The 11952-nt window shown below is 43.7% G+C and overlaps 1 long non-coding RNA gene across 1 annotated transcript; it reads right to left on the bottom strand.

Moving 5' to 3' along the window:
• Nucleotides 1–2713: 2713 nt before the first annotated feature.
• Nucleotides 2714–10435, bottom strand: LOC136586760 (uncharacterized). Its single transcript, XR_010787330.1, has 2 exons — nucleotides 9755–10435; nucleotides 2714–3433 (listed from the first exon to the last, which is right to left on the bottom strand). It is a non-coding gene; the product is annotated as an uncharacterized lncRNA (long non-coding RNA).
• Between the last annotated feature and the right edge of the window lie 1517 nt (nucleotides 10436–11952).

Below are 11952 nucleotides of genomic sequence, written 5' to 3'. Positions count from 1 at the left end.
GGGGCCGCTCTGGGGGGGGGGGTCACTGTTATCACTGGGGCTGCTCTTGGGGGTCACTATCACTGCTGGGATATGTTTACATGAGGCAGAAATGCTGAAGAGTGTACTCATCGGAAATTTCCGTGGCAAATTCGACAGCATTTCCACATCCAAAAGCAGTCAAAATCTGCACCTTGTCTATTTTGAAACAGCCTTGTCCTTTTAAGAATGATGGAGGTCGTGATAAGCCCCACCCCCTAACGTGTTGGCATTTTCAACATCACTGCCCTAGGGCATATTTATGCGCATGGAGATGCCTTTGGTCCTTTTGATCTGACTGCTTTATTGTAAAGGTTGGGATGTTGTGCAGCTCCATATAGGGTTTAAAATAATATTATTAAAAGTTATATTTTAGAAAGAAAAGAATCTACACAATGAACTGATGCAAGAGGGTAAATCAAGTTCTTCTATTTCGAGGTATTCAACTTTTATTATTTTAGGGTGAAATGTTTCCAATCAGATCTTTAGTTTAAAAAGTTGAGACAGTAATAGGTTCCACAGACAAATACTGGAATGTGGAATAAAGTAATAAATATTATACATGAATAGGACTAAATCGGAGCCAGATGGAAAGTGCAACGGATGTACAGTCTGCAGCACACCCTCCTACTTATCATGCGCCATTCAGAATACGGATGCCTCCTTATGTTTCAGAGCGGCACCAGGGGCTGCGTGCAATGGCTACCTCTGCACCCCTAATAGGAGCAATTGTGTAATGTGAGTCTGCTCTCTTCTTTCATGGATCTTGATGTAGTTTAATACATCTTGTAGTGAAAAACTGATAAGTGGTTCAAAAATGTTTTTCTACGGAAGGAGTTTTCTCCAGGGAACAGCAGATGTCAGTGCAATGCTTTCATCATTATCTGATGAGCTCCGAGAGCCTGTATTATAGACATGTGGCTTCAGAGCTGTGCATATGCATTTCCACTTTAAACTCAATCTTAGTTGTCTATATTCTACAAAAAGTCTCTCACCCTATAAAAAGATGGATTTAAACTGCTTCTGGTGAGGCTATCATGAGACCTGACACATTGACGATTTATCACCACCATAAGCTAAGCTTATGCGCTCAAAGTACGTGACCCGCTGAGTCCGGGGATGTAAGCTTTGTACTTACCTTCCCGTGGTCACGTTAGTGTCAGCGCTGAAAGCCACCATTTTATTTATAGAGACAGATGCTTTCTCGTTACTTACAGCATACCCAGTAAAGGCAAAAGATAAATGGGGGAAAGATCCTGGTCAAATTAGTGAAGATTAATGGGCCACAGTGTTGCGTATGATTCTGATGTTATCCTTATCTGAAGGTCAACGGGTGTCGCAATCATACCTAGTATATAGGGTTTATCATACACCTTTCAAGTTGTTTACTATGGGTACTAGATTAAACTCCGACTGTCCGAGGTGCAGAACGGATGGTGCAGATTTGATGCACAAGATCTGGAACTGTTTAAAATTACCTCAATTTTGGAGTGGGGTCTTGGAGATAATCAAAAAAGTGCATCTTGTTGACAATGGTTTTGACTCCAGATTTTGCATGTTGGGTGTTGCTGATGGGTTTGATGGGTATACTCTTCAGAGAACAGTATAGCATGCATGAAAACAGCCTGCACTCCGATGGTAAGAGGTTTTGATATAACGATAAAGGAGGTTTTGAGATTTATTTGACTAGGTTTAAGGAAGTTTGTATGAGACAGAGGGGAGCGGTAGGATGGAAGAGCTGCTGGAGTTGGACTGGAGGGGTGGAGAGACACAGAAACCCTGCAAATGCAACACCCAACATGCAAAACTTGGGGTCAAAACCATTGTCAACAAGATATACTTTTTTGATTATCTCCAAAACTCCACTCCAAAATTGATGCTACGGAGAGCATCCATGCTTGCGAAAGAGCTGCTGATAGGGTCTGACATTCTGCGAAAGAGAGTGTGGTATCGTTCTGCACAATTAACAGATCAAGCCACTCCGAAGAAAGCGAAGCAAGCATCGACATCGAGTTGTAAGTGTGAAGCCGGCCTTGATAAAAGCTGAACAGGTACACACGTATAGTAACTGTTAGGAGCTATGCAGGCCTGCTAGTTGTATAACACTTCTGTGGGACATAGTACATTCACAGCTCAAACACTTACTGAAAGGACTGAGACTTTCGTGTAAATGAGCCCGGGACGTAATTGCTAAAGTATTTACAAACCCGCCAGTTGTGGCTGCTACTTCAGTTATCTACGAACCATGTGATTATTATTGCTTTATCAGTTAGTGAGAAAATATCACTTGTTTTATCTCTGTTGTGAACTGTTGTTAGTCTAATTAACAATTGCATGTAGTACCTGTTAAGGTGCATTTACACTGCAAAGATGATCGCTCAAAAGATGGCTTATGAAGTTATGAGCAATCATTTTGCATAAACTACTACTTGGTACTAATGCCTGTTAGCGCCAAGTAGCAGAGTGTGAGCCGCCGGGAGCCGTATTCAGGGAACAGACAACCTGCTGTTTTCTGATTACATTCCTTTTGATCTGTTGGCAGAGCTGACAGCTGAGAAAAGCTGATACAATGCAATCAGCAGTTATCAACGCTTGTGCTGGATTACGGTTTCTCCAGCAGGCTTTTGGGGTATTTTGTCGCTTCCAAATTGAGTATCGTGTGCACACATCATCGAACCAGAATCAGACACCAATGTTGGTCTAAAACTGGGAGAGTCTCTACAATGTGTAGAGGCTCAAGCCTTTTATTATAACACATGACAACCGCCCTTCAATGGGCGTGCAACAGATTACATCAGTAACATATAAGATTCTCATTTGTCGGTTCATATAGAATCCCCCACCTCTCTGCCCACCCCCTCCAAGTGTTGAGGTGGTATGGACTTCGTCCTCTAGCTGAAGTCATCTCCGTGTAGTGATGAATCATTGTTTACCTAGCTTCAGGATGAGGAGTGGAAGGGGGCTAGACAAACACTCAGTATTAAACACAGGATATACACGACACTATGGCCTTTTAACTCTTAGAAACTGGTTGAGCAACTTCTATGTACTTAGAGCAAATACTATGATTAGATTGTGTGTGTGTCCTTTGAACTCCTCAGAGCTGAAAGTCATTACAATAGCAAAATACATTTGGGTTATATACAAATAGCGATAGACATTTTATACTAAATAATTATCATGTCTATCACAATCCCCCCTTAAAATGTCTATCCTCTAATTCTTTATCTAATTTTCACAGTCTTCTGCGCATGAGCCTATAACCGGAGCGCGTTGAAGGTTCGTTTTAGGGTCTTCAAGGGGGTGTAGGACTTGTCCACTCCTTCTGGGTTTGCATTCAGCAAACTCATGGTGGGAGCGGCTTTTCCAGCATCAGTTTCACAGGTCTCTCTGACACAGGGGATAACACAGCAGACTAGAACAGAAAAGGTAACCATCAGTTCACATACAACAGCGACGCCCGTCTGTGCCAGGATCCTTTACCACCCGCTCATCCATGGCGAGTGCTGGTCCCAAAAGTTAGCTCTTTTTAGTTAGTGTGGTCAGCTTCTTAATAGCAACTGCGTCTTTACCCGCGGGTCACGTGTCGTCTAGGATGTAGGTATGACAAGTCTCCCCTATCATCTTTCAGACACTCCCCTTTTTAGCTAAAGTCGTCTCTAAGGCCATTCTATTTTTAAAAAAGTCATAGTCGAGGTAGGTCCTATTGGTCGACTAGTCCCTATAAGGCGTCTCTAGTATAATTTATAAACCACTGCTAATTATAATAAACATAATTAATCCAGTCAACGTTTATTTACCCTAATGATCAGGAAAATTGACTCGAATCTAGTTTTAACTTGGTCTCTAATTTTTAAAACTCGTCAGGTACCCCCCTTGGCTATCCTATGACGTCAATGTACACGTGTAGATCAAAACTACCACCAGGGGTCTCTCTTCTCGCTCTAGCATAATGTTACAATACTAGTAGCGTGAACAGGTACGCACGGCGTGGGACTCCCTAATCTTCACCCACACCAATGTCCCTCCTGGAGATAGTCCTAATGGTGAACACGTCCAAGTCGCCTCACCCTTGCGTCAGGGCTTTCCCACTGCCCGTAAGTCCCTACTCCTAGGAGGGGGGGGATCCCTACCTTACCTCAGAGGGAGGCCATGGATTCCCTGGGCTCATTTCCGGGCATCCATACCCTCTATCTGTACAAGTTAACACCCCACAGGGTGTGCCCTCGCCGGAACCTAAGGTCTTCTGCACTATCCCTAGGCAAATGGGAATTCCACTGACAATCCATCTTAGGAGATCGGGGCAGGCACAGTACTAGTACATTTCTCCTTTTTCTTTGGTAGCGCATGTGGTTGGCATTATCGGAACTGGCTCTTCATCTTTTTCAAACAAGGGAAACGTTGGTGTCTGACAGGATGTGGAGGAGCATAAGGGCTTTACTAAGGCACACTCCCCTGTCCAATTACCCTCCAGGCGGGTCCTCTACCTCATGTCTCCACAAAGCCAGTAAACGTCTCCTAAGGACTGGACCTGATTCTGCATCTATTCCCCTCCTATCATACTGTAGGAGGAGCAATACCCGTTGGTGAGTTCCCCAAAAATCTCCCTCCACCCTGCCTATTTGCCCGGCAGGTGTAGTTTCCAGGGTAGTCAGTAATACTCTCTCCGGTGCAAAACACTTAAGTAGTTATAGAGTATTCCTTCTTCCATTTCTCACGGACAGTGTAATTAGCGGAAATGTTCGTGAAGAGACTAATAAACCACTCTTCAGCATCTACAGGGAGATTTAGGGGGACCATCCCCGAGTGTGGTCGGGCACTACCGCACACGCAACAGTTAGACTTGTTGCTCCTGTTAGCATTGTACCTCATCAACTCCAACCAGAGATTCTGGTCAGAGTAGCCAGTCGCTACTGTCAAGGTGTCCTCAAAAGGTAGGGTCGGCTATGATCATCATGTTCGTCAAGGTCTTTATCTTACGGCGGAGGGGGTTAATTATGGGCACGGGACTAAGTGAAGGCTTCCATTCGGCTGCATCTACCATATCCCTTATTTTAAACTTCCCTAAGGGATCTATCCTCCCGTACCGGTATGTCCCCAGACTATAAGTCTCCCCGTCCCCCGGGCTTGGATCTCCCATGGTTAATGTAAAAACCGCATTAAAACCAAGCAACATACTAAGTTCAGCCTTCCAATACCTGCTGTCCTTATTATTCTCAAGGAGGGTTATACGACTAATTAGGGATTTCCCGCTCCTATTTTTCTTATTTAAGGCACTTCGCGGTTTATAGGACTAGTCTGTTCCTGCGTTCCATCCCACTAATCCCCAATAACGGCAGTCTTCTCCCCAGACGTTATCAGTGGCGCAAACATATTGTATTCCCCGGGTATATAAGTCATATAACCAGCTGGACTGAGCTAAATCTGGCCTGCGGTGGGATCTTGCGCCTAGACACGGGACCACAGTACAATAGTCGAAGGAATATGCGGCTACTTAAGCATTGGACGAGTTATACTAGAAGGTAACCATACCCTCATATTCTTCCGACTAAGGATTCCAGTTGCTACCTTCCTCTCTCACTAGCCCTAACCAGAGTAACGTCTTTGGCACAACTACGACTGGTCTCCCGGATCTGAAGCTTTCTTACAGTATGAAGCGTGGATCCATGTAAGTCTTTCGGCTAGTTTCACAGCTGTGGCAGTAGTCAGAAGCACCTGGTAGGGGCCATCAAATCGGGGCTCAGGAGGGTGCTTCCTGAGGAACTTCTTGACGCACACCCAATCCCCAGGCTGCAAGATATGTGTCCCAGTGTCTGCCTCTGAGTCTGGAAGAGAACACCTGTGCATAGGCTTTGGTTAGTTCTTTAACAACGGAAATCACATACTCAGTCAACACATCAGATTGTAATTGTAACCACTGAGGATAGTAACGACCTAGCCTTGGGGCTAGCCCAAACAATCTCGTAGGGAGACAATGTATAATCCCCCCTGGGTTCATATCTAACACTGTATAAGGCTATTGGAGGACAGTCTTTCCAAAGTGGCGTCATTTTTTTAAGTATCTTACTTTTTAGCGTGCCACTACGTCTCTCCACCTTTCCACTACTCTAAAGATGGTAGAGTATGTAAAAGGCCTGGGATACACCCAGAGCAGACATGACATGTTACATTCACCTGCGAAGTTTATACCTCTGTCTGACTCTGAATCACCTCTGGTACCCCATATTCACAGTTTACCTCGTTCATGAGCTTCTTTGCGGTTACCTACTTGTTTACCTTGGTAACAGGGTCGGCCTCCAACCTGCAAAGACATCAACAACAAGCACGTAGTCATACTTCCCAACAAGTGGGAGCTGAACGTTGTCAATTTGCAATCCCTGAAATGGGTAGAGTGGTCCCGGCAAGTGTGGTGTGGCAAATTTACTTCTGCCCTGACTTACCCATGGCATAGATCATGCTAAACCGGACAAATGATGCAGCAGCTACAGAGAACCCAGAAGTCGCCCAACCTCTTTCAAGCGTCGTCGTCAGTGCTGCTTTACTAGGTGGGTCTTTGCGTCCATCAGCTGGGCCATCATGGGATACAGGAACTGTGGTGGGCAAGTGCTGTTGATTGTTCACCACACGCTGTCCTGTTTCTGCTGCTCCCATATTAGTCCATTTATTCTTTTCTTCCTTGCTGGCTTGTAACTGTAAAAGTCTTTTAGCATATCAAAGTCCAAATTTTTGTCAATGTCCAAAGTTTTTTACCACTGACTCATGCTGTCAGTATCTTTCTTCTTTCTTCCACGGCTTGAGGGCCGCTGCCTTTGCTGCGCTGTCAGCGAGGGTGTCGTCTCTCGCCTCTCCAGTGTAGGAATCGGTGCGAACTCTCAACTTTGTCAGGTAGAAGTAGGGCCTCCATGCGACTCTGTACCGTTGCACCATTCTCAATTGGTTGTCCTGTTGAGGTAAAAACTGTCTGGCCTTCCATATTGGGCCGTAATCATGAGCTATGCCAAATGCATACCAGGAGTCAGTGTAAAGGGTTGCCGTCTTACCTCTCGCCACTCTACTCGCCTCAGTGAGGGCCTTCAATTCCGCTTATTGTACTGTGACATGCGGAGGCAGAGCTTCTGCTTCTAGGACATCTTGTTGTGTGACCACTGCATATCCGATGTGGAGTCATCAATCCTCACCCTGGTACCATCTGCAAAAAGCTCAACATATGCATTATCAACAGGGGTTCTGGTAACTGTTTGCATATCTGCAGTTTCTTACTGTATTAGTACTAAATAATCGTGCTGATGTTCTATTTCACATGGCTCGGAATCTTGTAGCACAAAATCATTTATTTATTTTTTTTTCAAACCCAATAGCTGATCTACAACACCTAGATCATCTATGACCCAGATCACCTATGCCTCCCCCCTTTTGAACCGCAATACTCAATGGAAAAAGAGTCATTGCGTTCAAACTAGTAAACCAAGAGGCACAAAAACAAGCACTTTGTAGGTCAAGGTGACATTGTATGCAGCGAAGTCTGAGCGAAAATCTCCTTAAAAAAAATTTTTTTTTTTAATTTCAGGTCGCAGTTAGCATTTTTTAACACAAGGGGGCGCAGCACAAGTAAAATTTTACGTCACCCAGTGTAATAGTATTTCAGGGTATGGCCAGCGTTTAGCTTTTACTCTCCTGTCGGAATATAATTATAGCTTCAGTGTAAACTGACACTAGAATATACAAAAGACTTAAAGAAAAACTAAAGAATACGGATGAATTAACATCCTACTCTGGGCAATTCAGTCCCTCTTTCTTCACATAAAAAGTAAAATTACTTCACCAAATTGCATGAAAAAGTTTGCTGGGTGACTATAGTGAAATTATTCCATCTGTAGGAGCCTTCCATAACATCATCTGTCTGAGTATCCATTGGAGAAGCGGGCAGTGGAAAACAGAGCCCCTGGGAACATGAGAGAGCGTCCCCTGTCATGTATTCCCGGCCTCTGCCCCCCATGCATCAACTCCAATCTTCCATGCACTATAAACCAGCTTAGTCGTCTACTATGTCCCAAGCTGCATCTCCACAAAGGTTTGTTTCCCTGAACTTATCACACATCCAAAGTGGCCACATCTTGGAGCGTAACAAAGTCTGGTCAAACAAAACCTTTGTTCAGACAATCATGATGTTAGCACTGGATACAGTGGCATTGGGAAATATAGGCTTCCCAAATGCAGCAAAATGGCCGCCAGAGGCAGAAAGGGGCGGGGCTACAAATCTCCCAAGTGAGGCAAAATGGCTGCCGGAGGAACGGGCGGGGCCAGGGGCAGCAGCACTTCCAGGTGAGACAAGATGGCTGCTGGAGGAGGAAGGGGCGGGGCCAGGTCCTGTCCCGGATGGGGAGGGACCGGAAGTAACATCACACACCCTGAAAGTGAGCACATGGGGGGAAGTAACTTCAGGGTGGGGGCAGGCCTCACTACATTTACTGCAGAGTCACACTATGTTGGATTGTAAACATTGCAAGCACGGCCGCCATTACAGGGAGGGGCCGCAGTCAACACAAAGACATTACATTGTTCATAAGCAATACACATACCCCCCTACATGCTTTCCCCTCTTCAATCTCTCAACTATGTTATACCTCCTTCTAGCAATCTAAAAACACATTTCTTTCTGCTAGGCTTCCTGCTCATCTTCTGAAAACTTTCTACAATCTATCTTATCTGTCTATAACCTGGCATTTCTTTCTGCAACTTTTCCTGATCCTTTCCCATTGTTCAGTAACCAAATCACAAGCTCTATGACCTTTGTCCTTGCTCACTTTGCTCCCCATTCTCTAAACAACCTGCGTCTATGCCTGAACCTTCTCAATCTGCTCAACTTTATGCTACCTGCTTATTCTATTCTATTCAAAGTTTCTGGACACAATAGTGTTTCTCTTGTAAAATCTGCTTTCTTCAAATCCTTTCCATATAACCTCTTTCCCACTCAGAATTATAATGCACATTAATTCTACAAAACACAGGGAACAACAAAGTAAACAGAAAGGGTTAATTGGAAAAAGCTTTCAGCTCACTCTTATCAGCAGCCCTCCCCCCAACAATAAACACTGCGCATTCTTTCTATTATACCAGACAGACGGGATTACTGGAGAATACCCACAACGGCTCAAGGTATATATATATCTCATCCACCTTTATATCAACCCAAGGTCTACTAGCAATCCCGAAGAGCACTTCCTGTACACGTCCTAGACAGGACATTTAGCTATACACAGAGACTGACGATTATTTTCAATGACCAAAACCTCAATAATATTCTGGAGAAATCAGCCGTCACAAAGCACGGCTATACTTCACAGTATATACCTTTCCACATATGAGAACATAACACGCTCAATCATAAAGTTAAGTATACGTATCATAAATCTTCCTAACCTCACACTAGTTTTACCTAGGAGCACGTGTCACTGGCGTGTTCCCTCAGACTTAAACAGCCGAGTCCGCCCTCCCGACACATTAACCCTCACAGAATTTATCTCTTGGTCTTGTATACACAATTTTTAACCGTCTCAGACATAACAGACACAGCATACAAAATACCCCTTGAGCAGGTTAAAACGGTGGTCTTTTTTCCGAGTAAGAAAGAACTATATTACCTGCCTTTCATTGATTTATCACTCTGGATCAGGAACAGGCAGAAAAGCAGTCAGAACCCAGATCACATCGGTAGATTTACATAAAGCAATCTTACCGTGTTCTGTAGATTTTCGGGCCCCTGAGTTCTGCGTGCCGTCTGCCGATCTCTGTATTTTTCCAGAATGAAAGAAATCAAAATCTCTTAACTCGGTCCACCCAGGAGACGCCAATTGTGCTGGATTATGATTTCTCCAGCAGGCTTTGGGGTATTTTGTCGCTTTCCGAATTGAGTGTCGTGTGCACACATCATCGAACCAGAATCAGACACAAATGCTGGTCTAAAACCGGGAGAGAGTCTCTACAATGTGTAGAGGCTCAAGCCTTTTATTATAACACATGACAACCGCCCTTCAATGGGCGTGCAACAGATTACATCAGTAACATATAAGATTCTCATTTGTCGGTTTATATAGAATCCCCCACCTCTCTGCCCACCCCCTCCAAGTGTTGAGGTGGTATGGACTTCGTCCTCTAGCTGAAGTCATCTCCGTGTAGTGATGAATCATTGTTTACCTAGCTTCAGGATGAGGAGTGGAAGGGGGCTAGACAAACACTCAGTATTAAACACAGGATATACACGACACTATGGCCTTTTAACTCTTAGAAACTGGTTGAGCAACTTCTATGTACTTAGAGCAAATACTATGATTAGATTGTGTGTGTGTCCTTTGAACTCCTCAGAGCTGAAAGTCATTACAATAGCAAAATACATTTGGGTTATATACAAATAGCGATAGACATTTTATACTAAATAATTATCATGTCTATCACACGCTCCCCAGGCAGAACACGGCATGCGGTCCTGCTTATCAGCTGTTCTGCTCAACAACAGTTTTCAAGCTGAAGTGAACACCGTCGTTCGGCAGAAAACGGAAAGATGGGCACATTTACACTCAACGATTATTGCTCAAGAGATGGCTTTTGAGTGAATTTTGAGTAATAATCATTGTGTCTAAATGGGCCTTTACTGCCTCTAACTAGTGCTAACCATATCATTGAATTTAAGTGTTTCCCTAAATCGCATAACCTTGTTCCCTTTATATTTTTTGGTTAAAATAAAGAATTGCTATTTTTGTAACTTTGTTGTCTGCCTTGTATCCTATAACCTGTGTCGCCTCCCACCACCTGAGACAATTTAACCCCTTTCAGACCCCCTTTCAGACAACTTATTCTCATTTTACCCCTTTAACCAAGTCCTGCTGTGACCATGCAAACACGCAAGAGCTAGTAAAGCAGCTAATAGAGAGCCCTATCACAGTGGTGACTTAGAATAAAAGAAATAATTTTATTAGGAAGGTAATTAAAATGGAACACATAGGGGCACAACAAATGAAAAAAATAAAGGACATAATATGACAGACGTCAAAACACACAAAACACAGTTGCTGAGAATAAGTGTCAGACAACGCAATTGTTGGTCTATTATAAAGGTGTGTTTTACATGACCAAAAAGTCCTGAGCGTTATGGCCTGACACGTGGAACCCTTGAGGTTGAAGCCACTAAATTTCTTATCCCAATTGGTAACGTCAATGATAGGAAGATGGGTATAAGAGTATTTGTGGATCAACCAAATCCAAGGAAATTATATATTTCCGGCTGCTGATTGGTCTCTCACTGGTTAATGGTGTTGTGTGACCCAGACAACATCAGTGAGCTTCGTATTGGCAGCTGTGTTAGAATTTCTTCGCAACTGTCTAAGAGGGGAGTTGGTTTCAATAATTCGAGTCTTCTCATATAAGAGTCGAAAATGATCCCAATCTTTAAAAGTTTCTCAAGAAAGTCTTTGGCACTGATATTTGTGCCAAAAACTGTCTTCCGTAAGAAAGTTTCTCAGAGATATATGAGACTTAACGGGACTTAAATTCCACACCCATAGCTCCAATATTCGTTTTTTGCTCTATTATCATTCGTTTCTGCTCGACGCGTTTCACCACTTGATTACGTGGATCATCAGGAGAATTGTGAGTTATATGGACGAGATTATGAAGTCTAAGTAGACTAGGTAATGAAGAAACAAGTGTCCTGACACTGGGAGAACAATTGTTTTGGCAGATATATTGGAGGGTGAACAGAACCTAGAGTGGGTTTTTGTTCGCAGGTCTTTTGCAGTACCGCGGGCCGAGATATGCGGCTAAAGCAGAGTCCCACTTAAGTGTGCAGAGTGACGCTGGGCTACAAATCTCTGTCCTGAGGTTTTTTCATAGTATCAGAGATCGGGACAGACAGCTCAATCAACGTCCCACTTAAATATT

This window comes from Eleutherodactylus coqui, chromosome 12 (genome assembly GCF_035609145.1).
Source record: "Eleutherodactylus coqui strain aEleCoq1 chromosome 12, aEleCoq1.hap1, whole genome shotgun sequence".
NCBI classification, from domain to species: Eukaryota; Metazoa; Chordata; class Amphibia; order Anura; family Eleutherodactylidae; genus Eleutherodactylus; species Eleutherodactylus coqui.
This window is presented reverse-complemented; position numbering and strand designations above follow the sequence as displayed.